The following is a 23,086-nucleotide window of genomic DNA, read 5'->3' on the forward strand; positions in this document are numbered from 1 at the left end:
CCAATATTTTTTTGTAATAGATAGTTATTCTGATTGATTAAATTAATATAAATGTTATATTAATTTAATTAATTATTTAGGAATCCAATTCCGGTCAAATAATTGTTTTATATTATGCATTTGATGTATGATTTATTTTTAAAATTATATATGCCATGATGTATGTCATATAGTGAAAATCTCACCATAGGTTATGCATTATTCATGCATCATTTATATTATAAATATTATATATATAGTTGCATGATTTAATTTTTATAGCATATTCATGCATCATATAATATAAGTGTTATAATATATGTTTGCAAGCATTAATAACATAATCATGCATCATCTATATTATAAGTGCTATAATATATAGTTGAATGTATGTATGGATGGATGTTATTAATTATTTCATTACCTTATTATATAAGTGTTATAGTAATGAAATGGAATTGCATAAAGCATGACACTACCTTAGGTAATTTATAATTGTTATAATTTACTAAGTATGTCAATGAATGCAATTGTATGATTTTATTTTATTTTATAAAAGTTATAATTGAATGAAATTAGAAATTAAAATCAATAATTCAGAATTGCATGCAAATCTTAGGTCAAAATCATTTTTTAAATAGTTTTAAAATATGATTCACATAGACTTAAATGACCACTTTTCTAATAAGATTATAAATTAAGTTTTATATTTTAATTAGCTTAATAGAATTAAATTGATTCTTAATTAAAAGATTTGTAATAAATGTACCTATAAGAGACCTTTTGTCTAGGGTTAGTTCTGTCTAGGCTGGGATATTTAAGTTGACGAAAACGTAACACCCCTACCCGAGAACTTATCTGGAAAGGTGAATTAGATAGATTCATTACAAGCATGAAATGGTTGATTGAAGTTTATTAAAGTGTTTAATAAACATTAATCAAAGTTGTTTAACCATCCAAAGTAAATGTTACTTTTGGGCAAATTAAACAAAACACTTAGTAAAAAATCAGTAGCCGGATTTTCCTAAGTTAAATAACTCTAGGTATAACACTATGTGGGAGGAAAATGGGGTGTATGATAATTCACTTTACTTTTTCATGTTTCTCTCTAAAAGTTCACACCATGAGATCTATATTATACTCGACTTCGAGACATCTTTGCTTGTGTCCCTCTACGGATGGTGTTTGTATAGATCAATATCAACGTGAATGGAAAGAGTGTTTGTAGTAAGTGAGAGCAGGACATGTGTCAACATATCCCATGGTGTTGGTAGGAAAAATAATTGGACAGATGGGGTTGTACATGCAATCATGTGTTAGACATGGCTTAAGCTATGCGTTTATGCCCATGTGTTAGAGGTCATGCATCAGAATGAAAATGCATTAACCTAGTATGCAATGACCATATGTTCCTATCACAAGTTTTCTTACGCTTGCGCCAAGTATAACACGAATGCAAGTTTCTCGGGTAATTCCAGGTCGAACACAGGGACTTGTAACTCAATAATGCTTGTGAAGCAATGCATTTGAGGTGATGAAAAGAAAAATAAAAAGAAGTTTAATGGATTTACACACTACTCCTACTCCTATCTAAACAGATTGAGCAATAGAAGACTTGCGATGAGAATAGATAGATACACAACAACCATTAATGCATAGTGATGTTTATTTTCTTAAATCGCTCGAGTAATCCTAGCTCATTGCACTAAAGCATCGCACACCTCTTGGTGGTCAGCCACATGACTATATCTCTATAGTGCATGGTTGCGTCGAGCATAAGATTGTGCTTATCTCTAGGAACAATGCATACTTTGCTTTAATGCATTCCATCTCTTACCTTCTCAGGCAGTTAGACGCGACTATTTAACTTATAGATAAGCAATGCAACAACCCATAGACAAGCGTTGCTATAGCCTTTCACCACGCAAGAGGATTAACTCACTATACTCGCACAACGCACTCCTCTCGGTGGGTTGCTACATGTGTCCTATCTCTAGGCTACATGATTAAATATGCGATCGCTTTTGATAAATAGACGTTGAAGATAAGCAATGATAGAGATAAAAATGATGAAGAAGATGACATTGAAGGAATCAAGAGATGCATTGATTTCAAATTGTCTTAATATCTTAAGCTAAAATGTAATACAATACAGAGGTTAGAAGAGAAATGAAGGACTCTACGTCAAGGCTGCCGGTGGTGCCATGGATGAATGGTGGAGATGTCTCTCTTGAGCTCTATCTCCGGCGAAAGCTCCGGTCATCACTCAGTCTGGTTTGTGGAGGTGAAGAATTCTCACTGAAAATCTTGCTCAAGCTCTCATTTGTGATCACAAACCTCTGCCTGTTCGGATGTCTTGAAATGAAGGTCCAAAAGGCTATTTATAGAGTTTAAACGCCGACCGTTATCATGATTGCGTTATGGCTCACTACTGCTTTTGTCACGGTATGGGCAATGTCACATCGTCTTATCTTGTTGATACTCCCAAGGTATGCGTTCGAGCTTGATTCAGCTGAAGCATCAACGCGTTCTACCCATCTTGCGATTGTCCTTCTATTATGATTGTCACTCCGTGGCCGCAATTCCCAATTGATCGCCGCATCCGCTTGATCACTGCAACTTCCATACGATGGACGCATGCGATCCAACTTTCAGCGCATGCGTTTGTCTTTGCGATTGTCTGGCTTCAGCGCATGCGTTTGTTTGCGATTGCTTACTTTAAACGCATCCGTTTGATTCCTGCGATAGCTACAAAAATAGACACTTTGGTATGGAGTAATGCATAATATTGAAGTGGGTGAGGATGCAAAACTCAATTTTTCGCAAATTCTAAGTATTATCACCGCATTTTCTAATTATTAGCTCTCATGATTCTAAATAAAAGACTTATAATAACTGGCATTTCTGCCAGTTATCACATGGTCTCTCTCATTAGTTTATTGTAAAGTTTCATGCTCGCCTTGAGGTACCTTTGCTGGTGTCCCCCTACGGATGGCATTTGCATGATTCGTTATCTCAAACTCCAGAAATGGATAGGATTACTTTAGTTTTTGCCCCAATCGATTTTTTCCTACGGTTGGCTTATTAGATGAAACTCTAGAATCTAAAATGAGAGGTAACAATACAAGAAATGTTAAACGAGTTTAACAATTTCTGAACATGGTGACTAATAGTTACAATAATAAGGAGTTGTTCTGTCTATTGGTTGAGATAGTTTAGCTTCAGTGAAGGGGCACTTGATCACCTTACGGTAGCTTTTGTCTTGACTCACTGAAACATCATTGTAAAATAGATATCACTTAGAGTACATTAGATTATTTTACTAAATTTGATTGGTTTTTGCAATGCATAGATTATTAATATAAATAAAATTTATAGTTTCATCAAATTAAAATCTTGATTTCCGCGACAGTTAACATACTCACTTCCGACAAACTTACCGGCAAAAATTATAGGACGTGGAAAAACACAATCAACACAATACTAATGATCGATGACCTACGTTTTGTCCTTATAGAGGATTCTTCTCCTATTCCTGCTTAAAATGCTACTCGAAACGAGAGGCATACGAGCATTGGATAAGGAAAAAAGAAAAGGCCCAAGCGTATATCTTAGCTAGTCTTTTTGAAGTCTTGGCCAAGAAGCATAAGCCCATGATCACTACCCATAAGATCATGGAGTCCTTGCAGGGGATGTTCGGACAACCATCCACACAACTCAGGCACAACGCTCTAAAACACATCTTCAATGCCCATATGCAAGAAGGGGTATCTATTAGAGAACACGTCTTAACATGATGGTCCATTTCAACGTGGTGGAGATGAATGGGTCTGCCATTGATAAAGCCAATTAGGCTAGCTTCATTTTGGAATCTTTACCTAAAAGTTTTCCACAGTTCTGTAGCAATGTTGTTATGAACAGGATTGACTACAACCTGACCACCTTGCTCAATGAGCTTCCTTTTCAGTCCTTGATGAAAAGCAAGAAACAAAAGGGAGAGGCAAATATTTCCTCGTCCTCAAAGAAATTCCATAGAGGGTCGTCCTCTAGAACTAAGTCTGTGTTTTCTTCTTCCAACACCAAAAAGTGGAAGAAAAAAGAAAGATGGAAAGAGGAAAGCTAATCCACCAGCTACTGCCCAGAAGGGCAAAAAAGCCAAAGCTGCAAAGGAAATATGTTTCCATTGCAACTATAAGGGATATTGGAAGAGAAACTGTCCCAAATACTTGGCAGAAAAGAAGAAGACCAAATAAGGTAAATATGATTTACTTATACTGGAGACTTGTTTAGTGAAGAATGATGATTCTACTTGGATAATAGATTCAGGCGCTACTAATTACATTTGTTCTTCATTTTAGGGAATTAGTTCTTGACGGCAATTGGAAGCTGGGGAGATGACGATACGTGTTGAAACTAGACACGTCGTCTAAGCTATGGCAGTGGGAGGGCTTATACTCTACTTATAGAAATCTTATATTTTATTAGATAATGCATATGTAGTTTCAGGCTTGAAAATGAACCTGATTTCTATAAAATGTCTTCTTGAACAACATTATTCTCTTAACTTTCAAGCAAATAAAAAATTTATTTATAAGAATGGAGTATTAATTTGTTGTGCTAATCTTGAAGATAATTTGTCTGTGCTAAGACTATTAGCCACTAAAACCCTCTTTAACACTGCAATATTTAAAACTGCAGTAACTCAAAATAAAATGCTTAAAATTTCTCCTAAAGAAAATGCCCGTTTTTTGCATATAAGGTTAGGACACATCACTTTCAATGAGATTGAGATATTGGTTAAGAATGGACTTCTAAGCGAGTTAGAAGAAAATTATTTACCTATGTGTGAGTCAGGCCTTGAAGACAAAATGACTAAAAGATCTTTTACTGGAAAAAGTCATAGAGCCAAAGAACCCTTAGAGCTTGTCCATTCAGACCTCTGTGGTTCGATGAATGTTAAGGAAAGAGGAGAGTTTGAATATTTCATCACTTTTACTGATGATTATTCAAGATATGGGTATGTTTATTTAATGCAACAGAAGTCTGAAGCATTTGAAAGTTCAAAGAGTTTAAAGCTGAAGTTGAAAATGCATTAAATAAAACAATTAAAACATTTCAATCTGATCGAGGTGGAGAGTGTTTGGATCTTACACTCTAGAACTATTTAATAGAACATGGAGCTATATCCCAATTCTCAGCACCTGGTACACCTTAGCATAATGGTGCATCAGAAAGGAGAAATCGAACCCTATTGGACATGGTTCGGTCTATGATGAGTTATTCTTCCTTGTCTGACTCGTTTTGGAGTTATCCAGTACAGACTGAAACATATATTTTGAACTGTGTTCCATCCAAGAGTGTTACTAGAACACCTTTGGAATTATGGAATGGTTGTAAAGGTAGTTTATACCATTTCAGGATCTGAGGTTGCCTAACACATGTGCTTGAGGTAAATCCTAAGAAACTGGAATCTCGTCTAAAATTGTGCCTATTTGTAGGCTACCCTAAAGGAACGAGAGGTGGTTACTTTTATGATCCTAAAAAAAATAGAATGTTTGTGTCAGTCAACAAACACTACATTTTTAGAGGAAGGTCATATAAGGGAGCATATGCCCCACAGTAAAATTGTATTGAATAAGTTTTCTAAGAAAACTATTGAACCTTCAACAAGAGTTGTTGAAGAACACAATACCTCAACAAAAGTTGTTGAAGCTGGTTCATCTAGTAGGTCATCCACCTCAAGTGTTGAAGGAACCTCGACATAGTGGGTGTCACACCCCTTCCCAAATTACCCTTTTAACCTAGAAAATAATGTGACGGCAGCAGTTACCGACCCTTTTGTGGCACTTACCACCTAACTAACCTGTTTAACCTGTTTAGGAAACCCTAGAATAACATAATAACATTTAAGAGCTAGCAGAACTTAATACATTTGAAATAACCTCAGGGCTCCATACATAGAAAACTCATAACATATAAACAGAAATAAGGTTAAGTGGGTCCCACACTCAAAACTAGTCCCTAATATGCAACATATGTGTACAGTTAATTACAAGGTAAACACCTAGACTTTCTCTTTCAACTGAGTCATTAAGTGGCAGACTAGTAGTGCAGTTATCCTTTGGGGAGATGGACACTACCTAGGAAAAGGAAAACATTTAAACAAGTGAGCTACTAGCTTAGTGAGTGACTAATAAATCATAAACAACATGCTTTAAAACTAAAAACTGTCAAGCAAACCCAAATTAAAACTTTTCATCATAGCATAGCTTAAAAACATAGTTTAACATAATCCTTCGTTGAGAGAGAACCCTTTTGCTCAATCCCTCAACGTTAAACTTTAGCTGGTGTGGAGTATTCTCAACACAACCAACGTCTACCTACGTGCATGTGGTTATCACTAAGTACCGTCATACCTTAGGCACTACTGTCCAGATACCTTCATATTGTCCTTAAGTATCAGGTTCTAACATTCACCATAAAAATTCATACTTCGAAGTAAATCATACTTTAAAAGCATAGCATCATAAACCATATGCTTTAACATATTTGCTAATAAGCATAACTCCTAACAAAAGCTCCTTGAAATAGTAAGTATTGAAATACTTAAGTCATGCTCATAAACTTCTTTAAGACTAGCATACATTAATGGCTTCATGAAACATAGTTTTCTTGGAAATCATTTTGAACATTCATATATCCAAGCATGAGTCTAAACATTTAAATAAAGCATGTGTTATTAAAACATTTGAAAAACATCAATTTTATCACTCACAGCCTTTGGGCATTCCTCCTAGGGTTGATAAGTCCTTCCTATTGGCGTTAACACTGTGGAAATGAAAATCATGTTTAACCAATACTTATGGCTTCTTTGTGAGACTAACTCACATAACTATCTTAACATTCAGCTTTAAACATCAAATTCCTTTCCAACGCATATCTCTTATGCGTCCAACATTTAGAAAAATCTTGAGTAGTTAAGCCTTAGTCATGCGCCAACATCGCAACCATGCATCCATCGCATGTTCCATGCACTCATCCAGTGCGCCAATGCATGGACAGCACCCCTTGCGCCCGCTTGCATTCACAGTTTCAACACATGCCTGTACAGCACCCGTTCAACACAAGGAATTCCCTTGCACATAGCCTTAGCACATGCCTTGCACCCAACTAGCCCCTCGTGTGCGCCTACAGCCTGTTTGCTCAACAATTGCAGCTGTCTGCTTGTTCAACCAAAACGCAGTTTCAACTTTGAGCTCGAATAACTTATTTTTCAAACTTTATTTTGGAAATTTTCCTTCTACAAACTTGCTTTAAAATATATTAACTTTCTTACCTTAAAATCTAGGCTCTTAATTTCGCGTAGTTCGTCCGAAAACTTCAAAGCTTCATCATTGGCTTAGATGCATCTGATAGCTTGATCTTCTAACAAATTTTTTCAAATTTCAACCTGAACTCCTTAGAGTTTCCTTCCAGTAACCTTTAACCTTAAACTACACACATCAAGCTTTCGAATGGCTCTAGAATCACCTTCTTAGCAAGAGTAAAGAGCTTAAATTGAGCCTTTGAACTAAAGCTCCCCTTTTTATACCAAGCTCTGCATGTCTTCAAGCATTCTTAGGTTTCCAAATCATCCACTAAGTAGGAATAATTCCCTTAATTCTGATAGATAGTCCACTATAATAGGTGACTAAGTTGTTAATCACCACTTGATCAATGCATGGCTTCACCTTTGCTTGGCACAATCCACGCATAACCCTTGGCTCATGCAAGGCCTCAACGCATCTAGCCCAACACTTGGTCTAGTGCCAATGTTGTTGGCTTTTTGGTCCTTAATCTCAAATTAATTAATTTTAATTAATTAATTAATCAATATTTTGATGATAACAAACTCAATTTTTTAATTACTAAAAATCTTAGTGTTTTAATATGTCCATACGTAGAGCTCGAAACAACGATTCCAACACGTCTTGAATCACTCAAATCGGAGCTAAAACGAAGACGATATGACCGAAACAAGTCTATAGAGAAAATACCGTGGTGGATGACGTGGCATAACCAGACCATTTGCATGTAGACATGTGGCAGCATATTGGTTGAATGGTGGATCATTAAGAGATTAATATATGATGGACTTTTGATTTTTGGATTGATTTAAAATATAAAAAAAATTGAAATTTAAAAGGAAAATAAATTTAATATTATTTTATGTTTGTGTCTAACAGCTAGTTTTTACAAATGATATGTTTTTTATTTTTGGATTGACTTTAAAGAGAATGAATTTAAAGAGAAAACGAATTAAAAGAAAAATGAATTTAATATTATTTTATGTTTGTGTCTAACGGCTAGTTTTTTACACATATATGTTTTTTTATTTTTTGGATTAATCTTAAAAAGAAAATGAATTTCAAAAGAAAATGAATTTAATATTATATTTTATTTGTATCTAACGACTAGTTTAGTTTAAAATCTCCACAATTGATTGTGGTTTCTAAAAATTTTTCCATTCTTATATAAACCATCTTCCTCTCCAAATTTTAAACCAACAAATTTTACATTTCATAATCCTCTAAAACTCAAAAGTTCCATTGTTGCTCTCTATAAGTTCCCAATTTTTTTTTTTCATCTTATTCTTGAGATAGTGTTATTGTATTGTGAGGATAAATTTGTTGAGTGCTTAAACTTGTAAATCCACTCTAGTGAGAGTTGTATTGTGTTCTTCAAAAATTCCAACATTTGTAACGGTTTGATCCTAAACCGTGGAAAGGATCGGGTTTGCTCTTGAACCCGTAAAAGGAGCGGTGGTGTAACGATTGGGCTCTAATCCGTAGAAAGAGTCGGAAAGATTTTATTCAAATTCCCAAGAGGCGCTTGAGGAGTGGAATAGGTCGAGTTTGACCGAACCACTATAAAAATTATGGTGTCTTCTTCTCTAACTCTTTCTTTTTTATTTTTGTAATTAATTTAAGCATTTATTGTATGTTTTAGTTTGTTCTTATTTATTTGCTAAAATTTGATAGAATTAAATTATCACATTTTTGTCATCTTATTTGTTGCATAAATTGAATTTTTCTTATTATTTATAAAAAGTGTATTAATTAGTTTAATTGGGTTAATTTAGAAAAAAAAGTTTAATTAAACCCTATTCACCCCCCTTTAGGGTTGCCATATCGATCCAACAATTGGTATCAGAGCGGGATGCTCTTCTTGAAATATTTATTTCTTGATAAACTTAATTGTTTTTGAGCTATGGTAACTTTAGGTTTTATTCCTTTTACCAATAGTCAATCTATTACAAAGCCTCATTTCTTTAATGGTACCAATTATAGTTATTGGAAGAATAGAATGAAATTTTTCTTGCTTTCTATTGATTATGATTTATGGGATATTGTTGAGGAAGGTTTTAAAATTCCAACAAAAGATGTTGGTGTTAGCATTATAAAACCTAAGGAAGAATGGTCAATAAATAAAGAGAAAGCATGCTCTTTAAATGCCAAAGCTATTAATTGCTTATTTTGTGCTTTGAATGAAGTTGAGTATAATAGAGTGTCTATTTGCAAAACCGCTAAAGAGATATGGGATAAATTAGAAATTACTCATGAAGGAACTAGTCAAGTAAAAGAAACAAAGATTGACATGTTAGTTCATCAATATGAAATGTTTAAAATTGATGAAAATGAAGCATTTTCGATATGTTTATTAGACTTACTAACATTGTCAATGCTTTAGAAGGACTTGGGAAAAAGTACTCATCTTGAAAAGATAAAGAAGCTATTGTGGTCTTTGCCTAAACAATGGGAGCCTAAAGTCACCACCATTCAAGAGGCAAAGGATCTCAAATCGCTCTCCATTTTGAACTCATGGGCTTGTTGTTGACGCATGAGATAAAGATCAAGAAAAACATGGAGGATGAGAAGAAAAAGAAAGAAAAGAGTATAGCTTTAAAGACCATCTCTTTAGAAGTTGACTCCCAAGATGAAGATGACCTTGATGAAGATGATGTTGCCTATCTTTCACGTAAGTATAAGAACTTCATCAAGAGAAAGAAGCAATTCAAGAAGCATCTCTCCAATCAAAAAGAGTCAAAAGGTGAAAAGAGCAAAAAGGATGAGGTAATATGCTATGAATGTAAGAAGCCAGGTCATATTAGAACCTATTGTCTTTTTTTCAAATCATCCAAGAAATCCAAGAAGAAAGCAATGAAAACTACTTGGGATGATAGCGATGAAAGCGAAAGTGGGAGTGATAATGAAGAAATGGCCAATTTTTGCTTCATGGCTCATAGTGACAAAGAGGATGAACAAAATGATGAGGTAACTCTGGAACCTCTTTCTTATAATGAATTGTTCGAAGCTTTTGAAAATATGCAAAATGATTTAGAAAAACTTAATTCTAAGTATGTTGTGCTTAAAAAGAAATATAATATTTTATCTAGTAAAAATAAGTCTTTACTTGAAGAAATTGTTTGCTTAAAAGAGAATGAGCATGATGCTATGCATATTGATGAAATGAATATCTCTTGTGACAAGCATGCTTTTGATTGTGATGAGAAAATGTCTTGCTTGACAAAGTTAAATTTCTTGAGCATGATAGTTGTGAAAAAGATAATTTGATTAAATTACTCAAAGAAAAGGAATTTAGTGCTTTGCAAGAACTTGATAAGGCTAAAAAATCTATTAAAAAGTTGACAATAGGTGCTCAAAGATTAGACAAGATAATTGATGTAGGCAAGCCTTTTGGTGATAAAAGAGGTTTAGGCTATATTGATGAATGTTCTACTCTTTCAAGTTCTAAAACTATCTTTGTTAAAGCATCTCATAATATGTCTAAGCTTAATATGCCTATGGTTGTGTCTAAGCATGTTAAATCTAACTTTGTGCCTATATGTCATTATTGTGGTGTTGAAGGCCATATTAGACCTAAGTGTTTTAAATTGAAATATGCTCATACTACTTCTCCAAGAAGAAATTTTTCTCAAAGGGCAAAGTTTCACAATGCTCGAAGGAATAATTTCTCCAAGAAAAGTAGAGTGCATAAATTTGTTGTAAGAGATAAATCTTTGCATAATGTTGTTTGTTTCTTATGTGGTAAGTTTGGACATACAACTTATTCTTGTTACTTGTCTAAATCCAATGCCTAAAATGTCTATGTAAAAATGAAATGGATTCCCAAGTTTGTCAATACTAACCATCTAGGACCCAAACAAGTGTGGGTACCAAAGAATCAAACTTGAACATTTGTGTTTGTAGGTTTGTTTGAAAGCCTCTAAGAAAAACAAGTGATACTTGGATAGTGGTTGCTCGAGGCACATGACGGGAGACCCATCCAAGTTTGTCTCTCTCTCCAAAAAGGATGGAGGTCTTGTAACCTTTGGTGACAACAAGAAAGGTAAAATAATTGGTAAAGGTAGTATAGGTAATGAATCTTCTATTTTAATTGAAAATGTACTTTTGGTTGATGGTTTGAAGCATGATTTACTTAGTATTAGTCAATTTGTGATAAAAACTTTAGAGTTGTGTTTGATAAAAAAGAATTGCATCTTTGAAAATGCTAGTGATAGAAAAGTTATATTTGTTGGAAATAGAGATGAAAATGTTTATACTATTGATTTGAATGATTGCCCTATTAATGATAAATGTTTATCAGCTTTGCATAATGATTCTTGGTTATGGCATAGAAGACTAGGACATGCTAGCATGCACTTAATTTCAAATATTTTCAAGAATTATTTGGTTAGAGGTCTTCCCAAATTTAAATTTAAAAAATACAAAGTTTGTGATGCTTATCAAATGGGTAAGCAAACTAAGTCCTCTTTCAAATCTAAAAATGTAATCTCTACAACTAGACCCCTTCAACTATTATACATGGACTTATTTGGCCCTTCTAGAATTGCTAGTTTTGGAGGGAACTATTATACCTTTGTGATAGTTGATGATTTTTCAAGATTTACTTGGGTTTTGATGCTAAAACATAAGGATGATGCTTTGAAAAGCTTTTCTAGTTTTGCAAAAAGAGTTCAAAATGAAAAATATTTTTTGATTTCTAAAATTAGGAGTGATCATGGAGGAGAATTTGATAGTAATGCTTTTGAAACTTTTTGTGAAGAAAATGGTTTTTCTCATAATTTCTCCGCTCCAAGAACTCCTCAACAAAACGGTGTAATTGAAAGGAAAAATTGTACTTTGCAAGAATTTGCTAGATCAATGTTGCATGAGTATGGTTTACCTACATACTTTTGGGCGGAAACCGTTAACACTGCTTGTTATGTTTTAAATAGAGTTTTAATTAGACTTTCTTTGGATAAAACTATTTATGAACTTTGGCATAACAAAATTCCAAATATTGGATATTTCAAAGTTTTTTGTTGCAAATAATTTATTTTGAATAACAAAGAAAAACTTGAAAATTTTGATTCTAAGACAGATGTTGGTATTTTCCTTGGTTATTCCTCTACTAGTAAAGCTTATAGAGTTTCAATAAAAGAACTTTAGTAATTGAGGAATCTATGCATGTAGTATTTGATGAATCTTGCAATGTTATTTATAGTGATGTTTTAGAAGGAAATTTTGGAGATTTACTTGTTAGTGACAAAGACAAGGAAATTGTTTCAAGTAAGCAAGAGGCGAGCTTAATCTAAAAGAACGAAGTTGGTTCTTCATTCATGCCTAAAGAGTGGAGGTATGCTCCTTCCCATCCCAAAGAATTAATTCTTGGTGATCCCGAACAAGGTGTGAAAACTCGTTCCTCTCATCATATGTTTAATAATCTTGCTTTTGTTTCTCAAATTGAACCAAAAAAGTTTTAAAGATGTCGAAAATGATGAATTTTGGATTTTAACTATGCAAGAAGAATTAAATCAATTTGAAAGAAATAAAGTTTGGGAATTAGTCCCTAGGCCCTCTCATGCTTCTATAATTGGAACTAAATGGGTCTTTAGAAATAAAATGAATGAAAATGGAAATATCATTAGAAATAAAGCTACACTTGTAGCTCAAGGTTATTGTCAAGAGGAAGGAATAGATTATGAAGAAACTTTTGCACCCCTTGCTAGATTAGAAGCTATTAGAATGTTGCTTGCTTTTACTTCTTATAAGAATTTCATTTTGTATCAAATGGATGTGAAAAGTGCATTTTTAAATGGTTATATCATGGAGGAAGTTTATGTAGAACAACCTCTGAGGTTTGAAAGTTTTGATTTTCCTAATCATGTCTATAAGTTGAAAAAGGCTCTTCATGGCTTAAAACAAGCTCCAAGAGCTTGGTATGATAGACTTAGTAATTTCTTGCTTGAGAATGGATTTAAAATAGGTGAAATTAATACTACTCTTTTTATTAAGACTAAAGAAAATGATATGCTTTTAGTACAAATATATGTGGATGATATTATTTTTTGTTCTACTAATCCATCTTTGTGTGAAGAATTTTCTAAGTATATGCACAATGAATTTGAGATGAGTATGATGGGAGAACTTAACTTCTTCCTTAGACTCCAAATCAAACAACTCAAGAATGGAATTTTCATAAGTCAAGAAAAGTACACAAGGGATTTGCTCAAAAGGTTCAAATTCAATGAAGGTAAAATTGCAAAAACTCCTATGAGCACATCCACTAAGCTTGACAAGGATGAAAAAGGTAAGTGTGTGGATATAAAAACTCGGTTGTCTTATACTTAATTTCTTGGTTCAGTAAAAATCAAAATTCGGTTGCCTTATACTACCGAAGCAGAATATATTGCAGTTGCTAGTTGTTATGCTCAAATTCTTTGGATGAAACAAACTCTTTGTGATTTTGGATTAAAGTTTGATAATGTGACTATATTGTGATAATACTAGTGCTATTAATTTGACTAAAAATCCTATACATCATTCTAGGACTAAGCATATTGATATTAGGCATCACTTTATTAGAGAACATGTGCAAAATGATAATATTACTCTTGAATTTGTAAGCTCTAATAATCAATTAGCGGATAATTTTACCAAGCCTTTGAATGAAGAAAACTTTTGCAAAAACAGGCTTGAGCTTTGTATTATTCGTTGTGATGCCTCTTGATTTTATAATTTTACTTGTTAAATCTTTTAGAATGCGTTTTGATAGAGGGAGATATGGAAAGCATGTGTTAATATTCTTAGGGGGGGTTGTGCTAAATTTATGTTCATGTTTTTAAGGGAAACATTTATGTAGTTCTAAATTTTTCTTAATTATTCTTTTTTATGATTCCAAAGGGGGAGAAGTTTAAGAAAAATATGCTATAAATTTGTTATGATTTTGATTGTATTAATTAGGGGGAGAATTTATTTTGAGTGAATTTCAAGAATGATCTTTATGGTGATATGTTGAATTTTATTATGTGCTACATATGGTTTACATGTATTTCAAGCTATTTTTCTTGAATGATTTGTCATCATAAAAAAGTGGGAGATTGTTGGCTTTTTAGCCCTTAATCTCAAATTAATTAATTTTAATTAATTCATTCATCAATATTTTGATGATAACAAACTCAATTTTTTAATTACTGAAAATTTTAGTGTTTTAATATGTCCATAGCGTAGAGCTCGGAACAACGATTCCAACACCTCTTGAATCACTCAAATCGGAGCTAAAACGAAGACGATATGACCGAAACAAGTCTATAGAGAAAATACCATGGTGGATGACGTGGCATAACCAGACCATTGATTTTTGGATTGATTTAAAATAAAAAAAATTGAAATTTAAAAGAAATTTAAAAGGAAAATAAATTTAATATTATTTTATATTTGTGTCTAACGGCTAGTTTTTTTACACATGATATGTTTTTTATTTTTGGATTGACTTTAAAGATAATGAATTTAAAAAGAAAATGAATTAAAAGGAAAATGAATTTAATATTATTTTATGTTTGTGTCTAATGGCTAGTTTTTGACACATGGTATGTTTTTTTATTTTTTGGATTAATCTTAAAAAGAAAATGAATTTCAAAAGAAAAGGAATTTAATATTATATTTTGTTTGTATCTAACGACTAGTTTAGTTTGAAATATCCGCCATTGATTTTTTCTTTTTCAAAATCCAATGGTCCAAATTAATTGGGGTTTCTAAAATTTTTTCCATCTCTATATAAACTATCTTCCTCTCCAAATTTTAAACCAACAAATTTTACATTTCATAATCCTCCAAAACTCAAAAGTTCCATTGTTGCTCTCTCTAAGTTCCCAATTTTTTTTTCATCTTATTCTTAAGAGAGTGTTATTATATTGTGAGGATAAATTTGTTGAGTGCTTAAACTTATAAATCCATTCTAGTAAGAGTTGTATTGTGTTCTTCAAAAATTCCAACATTTGTAACGGTTTGATCCTAAACCGTGGAAAGGATCGGGTTTGCTCTTGAACCCGTAAAAGGAGCGGTGGTGTAACGGTTGGGCTCTAATCCGTAGAAAGAGTCGGAAAGATTTTATTCAAATTCCCAAGAGGCGCTTGGAGAGTGGAGTAGGTCGAGTTTGACCGAACCACTATAAAAATTACGGTGTTTTCTTCTCTAACTCTTTCTTTTTTATTTTTGCAATTAATTTAAGCAATTTATTGTATGTTTTAGTTTGTTCTTATTTATTTGCTAAAATTTGATAGAATTAAATTATCACCTTTTTGTCATCTTATTTGTTGCATAAATTGAATTTTTCTTATTATTTATAAAAAGTGTATTAATTAGTTTAATTGGGTTAATTTAGAAAAAAAAAAGTTTAATTAAACCCTATTCACCACCTCCCCCCATAGGGTTGCCATATCGATCCAACAAATGTCTGCTCTCTTTTGTCGTGGTCTTTACTTGAACAAGGCATTACTCACCAACGCATGGTTCAAACTTCATCACATAGCTCAACAACCATCGCCATCTCATAGTCTAAGTGCCATCGCATAGGCTCACTTGCCCATGCCACGCATTAGGCCAACACACACATCCTCTTCCTCAGCGTAAACTCAACTTGGCAGTGCTTTACTTAGTGCATCCTACACCCACGCTCATCAACACACGCGCGCAGCCCTCTATGCCTAAGGCCTTTAAGCTCCTGTGCACACATCCTTGCCCATATAACCTCTCATGGGTTTTTTTTTTAACCAATGCTTGCTCAATACAAGGCACCTCAAGCGGCCTACAAATCATCTTTTTCTCCATGCAACATACCCATCAAGTGCTCAACTTACCTCTTAGGAGCATGGTTGCTGCATACTTCAACAACCTTCAATGCATGGCTACTTTAGACTTCTACACTTAGCCAAAAATTTCCTTACAAAAGCCTCAATTGTCTTGCTACCCGAGAGCCACTTTGTTTAACATTTAAAACATTTTCCTTCTTTCCTTTTTCAAGTTTTTCCCTACAAGAATATTAATAACTTATTCTTAATCTTGATTAACATGGTAATTAACTTACTTAAGTAGAAAAAATAGGGTTCGGGGTTTACAGTGGGAGGGTTACGAAACTGCCTATCCGTTACATGGATTTAACAAAAATCCTAGCTATGGTAGCTGATGGAGATATTGAGGATCCATTATCTTACAAAAAGGAAATGGAGGATGTTGATAAAGATGAATGGATCAAAGTTATGAATCTCAAAATGGGGTCTATGTACTTCAATTCTATTTGAAATCTTGTAGATTAACCCAATGGGATAAAACCTATAGGTTGCAAATGGATCTACAAGAGAAAACGAGGTGCTAACGGGAAGATGCAAACCTTCAAGGCTAGACTTGTGGCAAAAGGTTATACCTAAGTTGAGGGAGTCAACTATGAGGAGACATCACCCGTTGCCATGTTGAAGTATATTTCGATCCTTCTATCCATTGCCTCATATTATGACTATGAGATCTGGTAAATAAACGTCAAGACTGCCTTTTTGAATGGCAATCTTAAGGAGACCATTTATATGGAGCAGTCTGAAGGATTCATAACCCAAGGTCAAGAGCAAAATGTTTGCAAGCTTAATCGATCCATTTATGGATTGAAGAAAGCTTCTCGATCTTGGAATATAAGATTTGATACTGCAATCAAATCTTATGGCTTTGATCAAAATGTTGATGAACCTTGTGTTTACAAGAGAATAGTCAACAGTACAGTATCTTTTCTAGTGCTATATGTAGAAGATATCCTACTCATTGGGAATGATGTAGGTCTACTGACTGAAACTAAGAATTGGCTAGTAAGCCAATTCCAAATGAAAGCTTTGGGAGAGACACAGTTTGTTCTAGGCATTTAGATCTTTAGAGATCAAAAGAACAAAACGTTAGCTCTATCTCAGGCATCATATTATTGACAAAATGTTTGTCAAATTTTCGATGCAGAACTTCCAGAGAGGCTTACTCCCTTTTAGGCATGGAGTTATATTGTCTAAGGAACAGTGTCCTAAGACACCTCAAGAGGTTGAGAAAATGAGACAGATCCTCTATGCATCGGCTGTTGGCAGCCTGGTGTATGCGATGTCATGTACTAGACCTGACATCTACTATGTAGTGGGGATAGTCAATAGATATCAGTCTAATTTAGGATTTGATCACTGGACCACCGTTAAGAACATCCTCAAATATCTACGGAGAACGAGGGACTACATGCTCATGTATGGTTCTAAGGATTTGATCCTTATAGGATACATGGACTCTAATTTCCAAACTAATAAGAATTCTAGGAAACCCATATAAGGATCAGTGTTCATTCTCAACGAAGGAGCAGTAGTCTGGAGGAGCACCAAGTAAGGGTGCATTGCTGACTCCACCGTGGAGGCTAAGTACGTAGTGGCTTGTGAAGCTGCTAAGGAAGCTGTGTGACTTAGAAATTTTTTTTACTGATCTGGAAGTGGTTCCAGACATGTCAAAGCCCATCACCCTTTATTTGATAATAGTGGTGCTATGGCTAACTCCCGAGAGCCTCGGATTCACAAACGTGGGAAGTATATAGAGCGAAAGTATCATCTCATTTGAGAGATTGTGCATATTGGAGATTCGATTGTCACGCAAATAGCTTTGGAGCACAAAGTTGATGATCCATTTACAAAGGTCCTCACGGCTAAGGTGTTTGAAAGTTACCTGTAGAATATGGGTCTACGGGACATGCCACATATAGTCTAGGGCAATTGGGAGAGTTTGTATTGGGCACGTGCATTATATGCCCTAGTTTATTGATTTGTGTACTTGTATATTAGTATGACTTATACATTGTACACCCTACTAGTTTAGGATAAATGGGAGACTGTTAGGGTTGATGCCCTAAATCTCGTAAGGTCCTGTAGTTTGTAATTATATTGTACAAGCATGCTATTTATTTAATAAAATATGAGATGTTTTATTTGACATTTAGTAGCATTAAACCCATAAACCAATAAACTAACATCCAATGTTATCTTTTGTAGCTTAAACATATATGTAGAGACATACAATTGTTATAAAGTGCTACAAATGATATGAACTTGATCATTCATGTGGAGATATGTGAGCAGGAGTATTCTATATAAAGGAGTTGTATAAGATCGAACCACGAAATGACTAGTCTCATTATATAACACCATTCATAATAGAGACTTATATTTCATCAAGATAACCATAGGTGACATGACCTGAATCCTAAGTGAGTTGTGAACTTCTACCTATGAAGACGATCCTTTTATTTGTATGAGTGAGAGTGGCCAGATCGCCGACTCAACAAGCCAACCATTTTGAGTATTCGTCTGATTGGGTAGTTGGGAACACAGCTACACAAGACGGAATTCACTCATTCACCAATGTCAAAGAAAGTAGATAAATGGCTCCCTTAAGGGTTGATTATGGAGCTTGAACAATGTGGCGCCACACTTTCTCTCCTGGCTCGAGAGGGGTTTGGTCGTAGTTGAACTATGACTTATTGTCCATTAGAGGGATCAGTGGTACATAAGGAGTTAGATATAATTATAGGGGCAAAACAATAATTTTGGACAAGTTGTACTTACGAGCTATTTGTGAAGGGTCATCGCACTAATGACTGGTTATATCCAATGGACACAGAAATATATCTATAGTGCGAAAAGTGAAGCTATCGATCTTTAATGGAGTGTCCGACAGTTAATGAGTGTTGAATAATTTAATTAAAGAAGTTCAATTAATTATTCAAGTACCATTAGAGCTTCAAGCTACAGGTTCATGAGATCCCCTCTGTAACTCAACAGGGATTAAATGAGAATCAAAATTTGGATTAATTTGAATTTTTCAAATTAATTTAGGGAATTAATTATATGTGATATAATTATTATAATATATATGATACATTATAATATAAAGTTTATTTGAGAGGAAATAAATATTTGAATATGATTCGAATATTAAGTATATAAATTTGATTCATTTAATTAAATTTAATATAAATGGAATTTATATTAAATATCATTGATGAGAGAAGTAAAACTATAGGTTATATTGTATATGATACAATATTAAATCATAGGTTTTATATTTTATTTCATGTAACCTATAGTTATATATATATAATAAGGTAGTTAGTTTTATTTAAATTTAAATTAAATTAATTTTTATTTTTATTTTAGTTTTTGAATTAGTGGGAGGGAATAACTTCCATCATCTAATTTATCTCAACTCACTACGTGTGAGGGAAGTGGTTATGGGATGTGTGTCTTTTTCACAAAAAATTGAATGACAAGAAAAATTATAGAACGGTCTCTTTGCAAGAAATCTTCATATAAGATTAGACCTACCCTATCTCTTTTCCTCTTAATCTCTATCCCTCTCCAAATCACAGAGCCCACAAACTCCCGTGATTCTCATTCCAATAGAGAATACAGGAGGTTTTGATTGATGTTGGTCAATGAGGGTTTCAAGTACATTACAGTTCGTGACTTTTTGGAGAAAAGAATTCACAGGAAGAAGATTAGATCTTCACGAGTTAGTTTTCTATGTCCTTCTCGATTTCATATTTAGCACGTTGTAAAATTTAAATTAAATGCACCATTCTTCTATACTTTTCCGTAAATTCTTATTTTGTAAAAATTGAGATTTGGGTTCAATTTTCGCTTCCACTCAAGGACCTTCATCGGTTCCTTCAAAACGAGTCTTTTTATTTATATTCGCCAAATATGATAATAACATATCACTACTTGTATAATACAAAAACTAATAATAGAAATAATATTCAAGTTAAATCTATACTTCAGAACTTCATGTTAAATAAATCAACACTCCCAACACGTAGACTTCCTGAACCCATACTAAAATAATCAACATCTCAAACAAATACTTCCTAAACTCAAACTAAAATACTCTAAACCTCAAACACATACTATTATAACCTCGTAAACTTTAATAATCACAAATTAATATAATCAAGGGGTAGTTGCAACTATAGCAATTAGACTTAAAGTATTAGCAGATATAACATAATGCAAAAGAATTTGTAGATATAGCAAAATTTAGATCCAGCTCTAGAGTTTATTAGGGATTGTTTGAGGCACTGAGTTGAGATATGATATTTAGAGTTCATATGTCTATGAAGTTCATATATCTGTGGAGTTTATATGTTTGTGTTTGGGGTGTTGAGTTATTGCGTTCATATGTTTGTGGTGCAGAGTTGAGTTCATATGTCCGAGGTATCTAGTGTAGTTTTATGAACTCTAAATAGTCTGCTTTTGTTATTATTATTTTTGTGAAACCTTTTTATTTAATAATTATACTCATCTTTGTTTAAATAAAATATGGATTGCAATTTTTTTTTCTTTTAATTCTTAAAGCTTTTCTTTATTTCTTTCATTTTTTTTCTTTGGTAATAAACAATAATTAATCCACTACATTTTCTTGCAGAAATATAGTCAAATAAAATGAGAAACCAAAGAGAAATAAAAACTTTTGATCCTAATTTTTCTCTATGAATTTCATCATCGTCTTCTTCTTTTTCTTCTTCTTTCTGTTGTTGCTTTGTATTTTTATTCTGTCATACTTTTTTTTTTTAATTGAATCTCCTCCATCATCTTAGTAGCCGATGGAATGCCACCATATTTCTTCAACAATTTCACTTTCCTCCAAATTTGAAGGATCATCAAAGAACAAATCTCCATTTTCACTAATTCTTGCTAGAAAATGTTCCAGGAAAAAATCTTCATTTTATGGGTTTTTTTTGTTATATGTTACATACTTTTCAACTACATACATATTTTTCAAAATATTCTTAACATTCATTTGATATGTGAATTCAATCAAATAAAAATATATTTTACAAATTTCTACGTATAAATATTGCACTTAATGTAAACAAAATACTATTATTTATATAATCATCCTTATAATATACTTTAACAATCATCAGTTTTATAATAGTCGGAAGTGGTTATCGAAGTTGATTATAAAAGATGATTTTCATTGGAGTTTATAATCGGAGGTCATTATCGGAGCTTGAAGTTGGTCGCATGAAGGTGGTATTGGAATTGATTACCGGAATTTGCCATCAAAGATGATTGTCGAAGCTTGGAGTTGATCGTTGGAGTTGCTCCCTCGAAAGTGATCATCGAAGGTGATTTTTGTTGGAGTTTGTAGTCAGAGGCGGTTGCCAGAGTCTATGAAAGTGGTCGTCAAAGTTGGTCGTCATAGTTGGTAATCGAAGGTGGTTGTTTGGAGTTGATTGTGTGAAGGTAGTCATCAGAGTTGGATTACCAGAGTTGTCAACGGAGATGGTTGTCGGAGCTTGAAATTGGTCGTCGGAGTTGGTCGTGTGAAGCTGGTCATCGGATTTGATCGTTGAAGTTGTCATCAAAGGTGATTGTCAAAGCTTAGAGTTGGTCGTCGGAGTTATCATTGGAGGTGCTCGTCAAAGGCCTAAGTTGGTTCCTAGAGTGTGACAACGATCATCACCGGCAGTGACCGATGGGTGAAGCCATTGAAAACATTGGAAGAAATGAGAGTTGGAGTAAGTTGGTAAAATATACCAACTCAATTCCACCAACATTTAAAGTTGGTGAGCCAAACATTGAGTTGATATATTATACCAACTCAACTCAACTCATGTTAGTGAGCCAAACACTCCCTTAGTGATAAATTATATCGCTAATAGGAGTTTATTGGTGATAGAGTCTATCACAAGTAGAAGTCTATCAGCGATAGAGTCACTGATAGATTTTTCTATATTTTCAATTCTTTAAAAATGTTGTTATATACTTATTTATTAGCTCTAAAGGTGCTACCTATTGCAATTACCCTATAGCCAACTGTGCTTCCTAAACAACCCAACCCATAAGTGTTCACTTTGTATTTTCTTTTTCTTTTATGACCTCATTTTACAACATTTTTTTTTTCAAAATAATCATTTGTGAGTAATTCTTGTTCAATTATCATAAGAAAACTAAGGAGTTGTTTAGCCAACCAAATTGAATTAGGTTAGGTTTGTTTGTTTGACTCAGCAACTTGAGTTAGGTTAAATTGGTTAAAGTAATCAACTGTCCCTCCCTCAAATGTTTTGAACGACTTCACTCACTGCTGACCAACTCCAACAACAACCATCGTTGCCTCACTCCGATAGTAATCATCATTGATGACATGCTTTGGCGACCAACCCTGGTGATCAACTACAACCACTTTTGGCGATCACTCTGACCGCCAACTCCAACAAAGACCATCTTCGACGATCAACTACGACACCTTCAACGGCCACTTGTGGCGACTACCCCTCCGATGACGAGTTCCACGACTACTTCCGACGATCAACTTTGACAATCACCTTCTGCAACCATCTTTGGTGACCAACTACATCAATCAATCTCCAACAACTAATTAGCAAGTATCTTTAAGGAATAGGTGCATTTAGTTCTTCAAGTTTTAAATTTGCTAATTTAATCCTGGAGATTTCAAGAATGGATTTAAAAGGTCCCTCCATTAAAAAAAAAAATCATTACATTTGAATAAAATATTGACTAAATATTGAAGTGACGAGATGAGTTGGCAAAAACTAATTTTCAATATTTTTCTCCTCCTTCTTCGTCCTCCCTCTTTCTCTCTTTCCAATCTCTTCTCGCTTAGCCTCTCTTTTCCCTCTCCATTGCTAAATTTTGAGAAAACATAAGGAAAATTTTTTTAAAAAAAATCTTTCATTCTCTTCTTGGCTAACTTCCACA

This window comes from Benincasa hispida, chromosome 6, assembly GCF_027475165.1.
Source record: "Benincasa hispida cultivar pf3 chromosome 6, pf3_genome.v1.1, whole genome shotgun sequence".
Lineage (NCBI taxonomy): Eukaryota > Viridiplantae > Streptophyta > Magnoliopsida > Cucurbitales > Cucurbitaceae > Benincasa > Benincasa hispida.